The sequence below is a fragment of the Herpailurus yagouaroundi genome, unplaced genomic scaffold (genome assembly GCF_014898765.1).
Source record: "Herpailurus yagouaroundi ecotype Mexico unplaced genomic scaffold, PumYag 28, whole genome shotgun sequence".
Lineage (NCBI taxonomy): Eukaryota > Metazoa > Chordata > Mammalia > Carnivora > Felidae > Herpailurus > Herpailurus yagouaroundi.
This window is the reverse complement of record NW_024412376.1, coordinates 44,849,132-44,858,007: the sequence shown is the minus strand read 5'-3', so window position 1 is coordinate 44,858,007 and position 8,876 is coordinate 44,849,132. Positions and strand designations below refer to the sequence as shown.

The 8,876-nt window shown below is 37.5% G+C and overlaps 1 pseudogene; it reads right to left on the bottom strand.

Annotated features, from left to right (window-relative positions):
• Window positions 1-3,981: 3,981 nt before the first annotated feature.
• LOC121027145 (60S ribosomal protein L6-like) lies at window positions 3,982-5,152 on the bottom strand (annotated as a pseudogene).
• Between the last annotated feature and the right edge of the window lie 3,724 nt (window positions 5,153-8,876).

Here is an 8,876-nt window from a genome sequence, read left to right as displayed (position 1 = left end):
TGCATTCCTATACACCAACAATGAAGTGACAGAAAGAGAAATCAAGGAATTGATCCCATTTACAGTTGCACCAAAAACCATAAAATACCTATGAATAAATCTAACCAAAGAGGTGAAAAATCTATACACTGAAACTACAGAAAGCTTATGACAGAAATTGAAGAAGACACACACAAAAAAAGGAAAAAGATTCCATGTTCCTGGATAAGAAGAACAAATATTGTTAAAATGTCAATACTACCCAAAGCAATCTACATATTCAATGCAATCCCTATCAAAGTAACACCAGCATTCTTCACAGAGCTAGAACAAATAATCCTAAAATTTGTATGGAACCAGAAAAGACCCCGAATAGCCAAAGCAATCTTGAAAAAGAAAACCAAAGCAGGAGGCATCACAATCCCAGACTTCAAGCTGTACTACAAAGCTGTAATCATCAAGACAGTATGGTACTGGCACAAGAACAGACACTCAGATCAATGGAACAGAATAGAGAACCCAGAAATGGGCCCACAAACATATGGCTAACTAATCTTCGACAAAGCAGGAAAGAATATTCAGTGGAATAAAGACAGTCTCTTCAGCAAGTGGTGCTGGGAACACTAGACAGCAACATGCAGAAGAATGAACCTGGACCACTTTCTTACACCATACACAAAAATAAACTCAAAATGGATGAAAGACCTCCATGTAAGACAGGAAGCCATCAAAATCCTCAAGGAGAAAGCAGGCAAAAACCTCTTTGATCTTGGCCACAGCAACTTCTTAACTCAACACGTCTCTGGACTCAAGGGAAACAAAATAAAAAATGAACTACTGGGACCTCATCAAAATAAAAAGCTTCTGCACAACGAAGGAAACAATCAGCAAAACTAAAAGGCAACTGATGGAATGGGAGAAGATATTTGCAAATGACATTATCAGATAAAGGGTTAGTATCCAAAATCTATAAAGAACTTCTCAAACTCAACGCCCAAAAAACAAATAATCCAGTGAAGAAATGGGCAAAAGACATGAATAGACACTTCTCCAAAGAAGACATCCAGACACATGAAAAAATGCTCAACATCACTCATCATCAGGGAAATACAAATCAAAACCACAATGAGATACCACCTTACACTTGTCAGAATGGCTAACATTAACAACTCAGGCAACAACAGACGTTGGCAAGGATGCGGAGAAACAGGATCTCTCTTGCTTTGTTGTTGGGAAGGCAAGCTGGTGCAGCCACTCTGGAAAACAGTATGGAGGTTCCTCAAAAAACTAAAAATAGAACTACCCTACAACCCAGCAATTGCACTACTAGGCATTTATCCACAGGATACAGGTGTGCTGTTTCAAAGGGACACATGCACCCCCATGTTTATAGCAGCACTATCAACAATAGCCAAAGTATGGAAAGAGCCCAAATGTCCATCGATGGATGAATGGATGAAGAAGACATGGTATATATATATATATATATATATATACACACACACATACACAATGGAGTATTACTCAGCAATCAAAAAGAATGAAATCTTGCCATTTGCAACTATGTGAATAGAACTGGAGGGTATTATGCTAAGTGAAATTAGTCAGTCAGAGAAAGACAAAAATCATATGACTTCACTCATATGAGGACTTTAAGAGACATAACAGATAAACATAAGGGAAGGGAAACAAAAATAATATAAAAACAGGGAGGGGACAAAACAGAAGAGACTCATAAATATGGGGAACAAACTGAGGGTTCCTGGAGGGGTTGTGGGAGGGGGGATGGGCCAAACGGGTAAGGGGCACTAAAGAATCTACCTCTGAAATAATTTTTGCACTATATGCTAACTAATTTGGATATAAATTTAAGAAAATAAAAAATAAAAGAAGTTAATAATAATAAAAAAAAGAACCTACTTCTTAGAACAATTATTGTGCCAGTCAGGGTCTAGTCATGAGATAACCATACCACTCATTTGAACAGAAAGAATTTAACATAAAGAATTTGTAACTAAGTATAAGGATGTCATTGAGTGGGTCATTGAACAGATAACAAGAAAACCCTAAGGTAACTTGATAGGCAAAAGGAACCCTGAAGTATCAAGGAAATAGCAACTGAAGGAAGCAGGTGCTACCCTTAGGGCTGACAGATGAATCTGGTTCTGAAAATGTTTGAAAAACCAGTTGACCTGCAGCTGCAGGATGGCCCTGCTCTAGATGGGTTGAAGAGGCACTGCTAGCGGGATGCACACAGAAATCAACAGCCTACAGTTGCAAACCTTCAGCTCTAAGAGGAATGGGCTAAAAGAAGCAAACCTTCAGCTATGAGAAGATCTGAGGATCTCATGTGGAACATGGTGACTATCGGTGTTATTATATAATTGGAATTTGCTAAGACGGGAGAATTTAAATATTCTCACCAAAAAGGGGGGAGGGAAGGGAAAATACGTGAGGTGATGGATGTGTAAATGTACTCAATAGGGGGGATCCTTCTACATTGTATACATATATGACGTGCACTTTAAATATCTTACCATTTTATACGCCACTTATATAAAGCTCAATAGAGCTGAAATTTTAAAATAGAAAAAGTCAGGGCTCCTGGGTGGCTCAGTGAGTTAAGCATCCAAGTCTTGATTTCGGCTCAGGTAATGATCTCACAGTTCATGGGTTCGAGCCCTGAATGAAGCTCCGTGCGACAGTAAGGAGCCTACTTGGGATTCCCTCTCTTCCTCTCTTTTTGTCCCTGTACTGTTCACATGCTCTCTGTCTCTCTCTCAAAATAAATAAATAAACTTTTTTTTTTAAAGGCATGCAAGGACCCCACAGGAAATGAGCACAACACGGCAGTTCCTTCTTCATCCAACAACCTCATGGTTCTTTTCTCACTCCCCTTTTATCAGAGCCAAATAAGAAGACAACTCTCAAAATTTGCATTTCCAAAATCCAGCTCCAGCATCACACAGCAGAGTCCAGGAGGCTGAGTTTGAAGTTAAAAGTAAAATTATGTGAAAACTGACACAGTTGATAAATGATTAAATTTTTTTGCAATAACCCCTTTTAGCACCAATATGTTAATACATGCTTAATGAATAATTAAATACTAAGTTCCCATTTCTCAAGAGAGTTGATAAGCATGTGAATTGCACAAAATATTTGTGCAGGCTGTATGTAGAGATAAAACTAATTACATAAAAGCTGGAAGAAATAGATATGCTGAAGGTAGAAGCATCTAATTCAAAAGATAATGATTATTTTTAGAAAACCGTACCCAAATATCTCAATTTCACAGGTGCATCTGCAGAAAATGTGTTTATTTATCACTCTGAAGCATGACTTTTCATTGAGATCAAATTACTTTCCTTCTAAACTGATTTCATTCATTTTTTGGAATCCGAGTGTTCCTTGTATCCCCATGGAAAGGGAAGTGATAGCTGTAATATGTTGGTTTCATTGGCAAAGGAAAATGTCTGTAAACGGTTAAAGGCTGCCATTTTGTAAAAGTTTAATCACATGCTTCATGCAGTCAGTTATTTCTATTATGGTTGGGTTTCTTTCATTAAATTCACATAACAAAGTAAAGCTTTGGAAGGTCAGTCTGTTGAAGATAAGTCTACTGTATGTTCAGTTAAAAGTTCAACACTAAATATACAATTATTTGTTTTTGCAATATTAATGTGGATACAAATTTAGCAGAGCCCTGTACATCACGGGTAAAGTAGTGGTCTTACTAAATTAAGAAACTTACAGAGAAAAATACTCTTGGAGTTGGCTCTGGCACACAAATAAGTTATAATTTCCTCCAACAAACTGTCAATAGTCTACCATTTGAAATAGAAACTACAGGGTCGCCTGGGTGGCTCAGACAGTTGAGCCTCCGACTTTAGCTCAGGCCATGATCTTACCCTTTGGGGGTTTGAGCCTGCGTCAGGCTCTGCACTGACAGCTCAGAGCCTGGAGCCTGTTTCAGATTCTGTGTCTCCCTCTCTCTCTGCCCCTCCTCTGTTCACGCTCTGTCTCTGTCACAGAAAATAAGTAAACATTGAAATAGAAACTACAGATGTCAAAATTTATAAACATTAAAGTACTATAAAAATTTCATGATGAAGCTTATGTTAAGTACCCGAAATGTATTTTTGCAAGGTCATAAGTGCATTCTCTCTTTGCTGTTCATCCACAGATTTTAGAAATGTTTCAGTCTTTAAGAGAACTATTTTGTAAATCAACCTACAAGTCCTGTAATGGCATTGAATATTTTCTTCTTATTTTTAATGGATCAGTTATTTAATTAGGTTCTTTGTAAGAAATTTAGAACACCAATCTGTGAGGGTAAACTCCATTCCGGAGGGAATACACAAAGCGGAGGTAACCCTGAAGCTGAGGAACAGCTTTGATTTCTGGCAGAATTTGCAAGTCCACGGCTTTCTCATCAACCTTGCACTGCTCTGTAATCTCATATTTTCTCTTTCTCTGTGTCGAAGATGTCACATTGCAGGTGTCTGGGTTTACACGGCTTCCTCTTCTTAAGGTAAGCATCGGTGAGGTGTTTGGGGATTTTCGCACTGCTGGTATCAATTTTGGTGAGGTGGCAATGACTAATTTCTGGTGTGTTCTACGAAGAGGAACTCGATTGAGGGACAGAGGTCCGGTCGCAAGTAACAAGCCATGCTCAGTTGCTTCAGGAAAACCACCCTGTTGCCTCTGTGGTGCCCAGTGAGGACGATTAAAGTGGTCCCTCGCAGTTTCCTCACCTGCTGACTGAAAGGTGTTTTGCCATGGCTCAACAGCTTCTGAGCACACCTCCTGTAGGATGATGCCCAGGCATTTTGCGAAGTTTAACCACTCAGATACCACCATTCTTGACGCCACCAACTGGTTTTGTGACAGTAGCAGAACTTCTTTTTCTTTTCAAGCCTGGATTTAGCTGCTGAATACTTCCTCTTGTACACAGCCTGTCTCGAATACATAGCCAATTGGGAGTATCTACCACTTCCTCTGACCAGGACAGGGTCTCGGCTGCAGTGGGGCTTCCCCTTCTTTGACGTTTTAGCCTTGAGGTTGCCCTTCTTAACGTTGCCACCAGCATCAGCCTTCTTGGCTTCAGGTTTCTTCTCCTTAGTATCCGGCTTCTCAGCTTTTTCACCCAGCATCTTGCAAGATGGGAAAGAATGGCATTGAATATTCTCTGAAAGAACTCTGCATTTAAGAAAAATGTTTGGAAATCTATTATCAAAATATCCAGTGAATTGAAGCCAAAAACTAGTTTTTGCAATAGCTGCAAACAAAGGCAAATTTATCCCTACAAAAACGGGGACATGAACAAATTAAATGATGAGGCCTCAAACAGTGTGCAAGATTTAATTTAAAAATTCTGTAAAAGCCTTTGAAATGACTTGCAGAAAAAAAATCTTTTGATCCAGTTCCTTTTTTTGTAATTGGATTATATTATGTACTGAAATGCAACGAAATTGAAAAGACCTATGATTTTGCAGCATCTGTTTTGCAAAACACTAAAAATATTATAAATGGAGAATTTACTTTATGAACTTTATAAGGTAGATTTTTAGAGGGTAAACCTTTATAGGGTATATTTGTAGAAAAGGAAAACTCTAAACTGAGACAAAAGACAGTGTCTATAAAAATGTTTGAACTGATATATTTACATATTTCATTAAAAGTAGAATTGAGACTATCTTCCACTTGGAATTTGTCTCTGAACTTACTAGGTAATTCAGAACCTCTAAATATTTCCTCAATTAAAATATTATATGACCAAAAAATCCCATATAGTCTACAAAAAAAAAAAGTAAATACATGTCGTTTTCAAGTGTATTAATATAATATTAACTGAAGATTTTAGGCAATTTTTGAAAAATTAAAAATTTAAAACCATATTAAAATAGTAATACATCCTGCAGAAAAATATTAGTGAATTAATATTAGAGAGATATATGGTTTGTGCTAATTTTTTGTTTAGACAATCAATTTTTATAGTTTGCTTTTATAGACAATTTTTATAGTTTGCTTTTCTCTACAAGAAAATATGTCATACTACTTTTTAGAAAAAAATTTATCTTTGAAAATAATTTTTATGAAAACTATTTTATACATCAGCCAATATAAATAATATGGTGAATTAACTGTTCAATGAATAAATATTTCAAATATAAAATTATAATCAATTTTCATGTATCCTTTCATTCTCAAAAGTGTCTTGACTTGCTGTCTTATTCTGCTCAGGTTACCATCACAGAATATTATAGACTGGATGGCTTACCAACAGATATTTATTTTTTCACAGTTCTGGAAGCTACAAGTCTGAGATCAGGGTACCAGTATGTTTGGGTTCTGGATTCTGGTGAAGCTTCTCTTAGCTTGCAGATGGCTGCCTTGTCTGTGTCCTCATACCTCACATGGTGGGGAGAGACAGACCAAGCGTTGTGGTGTCTCTTCTTACCAGACCACTAATTCCATCATGAGGACCCCATGATCTTATCTAAATGTAATTATCTTTCAAAGACCCCACCTTCAAATACCACCCCATTGTGGGTTAGGTTTTCAAAATACGAATTTTTGGGGAGACACAATTTAGTCCATATCTCTTGAACAATAAATTTTGGGGCCCCATACTTAAGAATCTTACTATCATAGAGTAAGGAATGGTCCCTTGGCATCAGAGTCCAGATGCACAGTCCTGGCTTGTCTTTGGTTGTCAACATCCAGTTCCAGAGCATCCAAATCCAAATTGACATATTTGCCTTTAATCTGTTTTCCAAGAACAGCTCATTTTTAATCCTCTTCTCCCTGTCTGTGAAAGATTTCTACTCTTCTGGGCCTCTCAGCCCAGCCTATGTTCCTCTTGGGGATACAGGGCGTCCTTTCCATCTTTTAGGAAGTACGGAATTCTGTGAGGCTGTCCTCGGGCATTTAGGCAGTTCATTCTACCATTGCTACCTTACTGCTCAGTTGCCATGATGAATGTTGGGTTTCTCTAGGAGGCTTGCAACCTCCTTGGGAAGTTAGCCAATGGTTCTCTGTGGTCTGGGATACCCTCAAAATAATTTGAGGTTTTTATTGTTCTCCCTACTCCTGGCACTTGCCTGAGGGGATGGCACCGGGTTCAGGGATTCATCACTATCTAAAGTCTGGTCACATCCCCTTTTATTTCTCCTTCCCAGAAAGTTGACTTTATCTCTTTTTGGGGAAAAACGAGCTCTCAAATAATTCCACAGTATTTACATAGACATAGTTTAAAATTTGGCTGTCATATTTTTGGAACCCTCTATCAAATAGCTTCACACTTGCAATCAATTGCCTTGGGTTTGAAGATGATTGTGGCTAAAATGAGTTGAAAAACAACAATAAAAATTCAAATGACTTTTTTGTATACTGTATTTACCCTTGTTCTAAATAATGAAAGCTAGCTAGCAGCTCCACAGGGGAAGACAAGACAGGAATGCTGGAAGGACAAGCCTTAGTTATTACCTCACAATGTCCTGCCAAAAATGTTGGAATTTTAAGACTGAACAAAATCCTTATAAATTATTCATCAAGTCCACCCTTTTGTTTTATAGATGTCCTGTGTAAAGTGAGACCCAGAGAGATTAAATGATTTTCTCTTAAGGCTGCAGAGATTTTGAACCACAGAAGTAGGGCTACAATGAACTTTACCTCCACCAAGTACAGGAATTCCTTTCACTGATTTACACTATTCCCATATATATCTATATCTATATCTATATATCTATATCTATATCTATATCTATATCTATATCTATATATATGGTTTTCTGAATTTCTTTAAAAAAGTGGCATCAAAAATTAGACATGTCACTTCAAGTGTGTTTAGAAATGGGGTAGAATTCGGACAGCCTGCTGACTTCTGGATGCTACACTTCTCTAAGTGCCAGCTAAGACGCTCTCCTTTTGAGTTTTGATGATGTCTCATCTCAGTGGTGGTTTGTCATAAGCACCTGCCGGCTATGTTGTCAAGCCAGTTCTCCTCTTTCTGTATCATGTGCTTAATTTGTGAAATTGCATTCAAAGTTCAGGCGTCAGAGTGTCATAGAATAATGTTGCTTTATGGGGCACCTGAGTGGCTCAGTCGGTTAAGCGTCCTACTTCAGCTCAGGTCATGATCTCTCAGTTCGTGGGTTTGAGCCCCGCACTGGGTCTCCACTGACAGTGGAGAGCCTGCTTGGGATTCTCTCTCTCCCTCTCTATCTCTCTGCCTCCCCCCATTTCTCTTTCTCTCTCTCTCTCTCTCTCTCTCTCTCTCTCTCTCAAAATAAATAAACTTAATAAAAGGATAAAAATTAAAAAAGAATAAAGTTGATTTAATAATTTATGTTGCTAAGGAAAAGGAAAATGATTTATACTGTAAAAATGAAGCCCTTTCCAATTAGTGTATAATCTAAACCATAACTGCCTATTAAGAACATTTTTCGGGGCGCCTGGGTGGCGCAGTCGGTTGAGCGTCCGACTTCAGCCAGGTCACGATCTCGCGGTCCGTGAGTTCGAGCCCAGCGTCAGGCTCTGGGCTGATGGCTCAGAGCCTGGAGCCTGTTTCCGATTCTGTGTCTCCCTCTCTCTCTGCCCCTCCCCCGTTCATGCTCTGTCTCTCTCTGTCCCAAAATAAATAAACGTTGAAAAAAAAAATTTAAAAAAAAAAATAAATAAAGTCTATTTCATTTTTTTTAATTAAAAAAAATAAATAAAGTCTATTTCATTTTTTTAATTAAAAAAATAAATAAAGTCTACTTCATTTTTTTAGTTAAAAAAATAAATAAAGTCTATTTCATTTTTTTAGTTAAAAAAATAAATAAAGTCTATTTCATTTTTTTTTAAAATTAAAAAAAATAAATAAAGTCTATTTCATTTTTTTTTTTTCAACG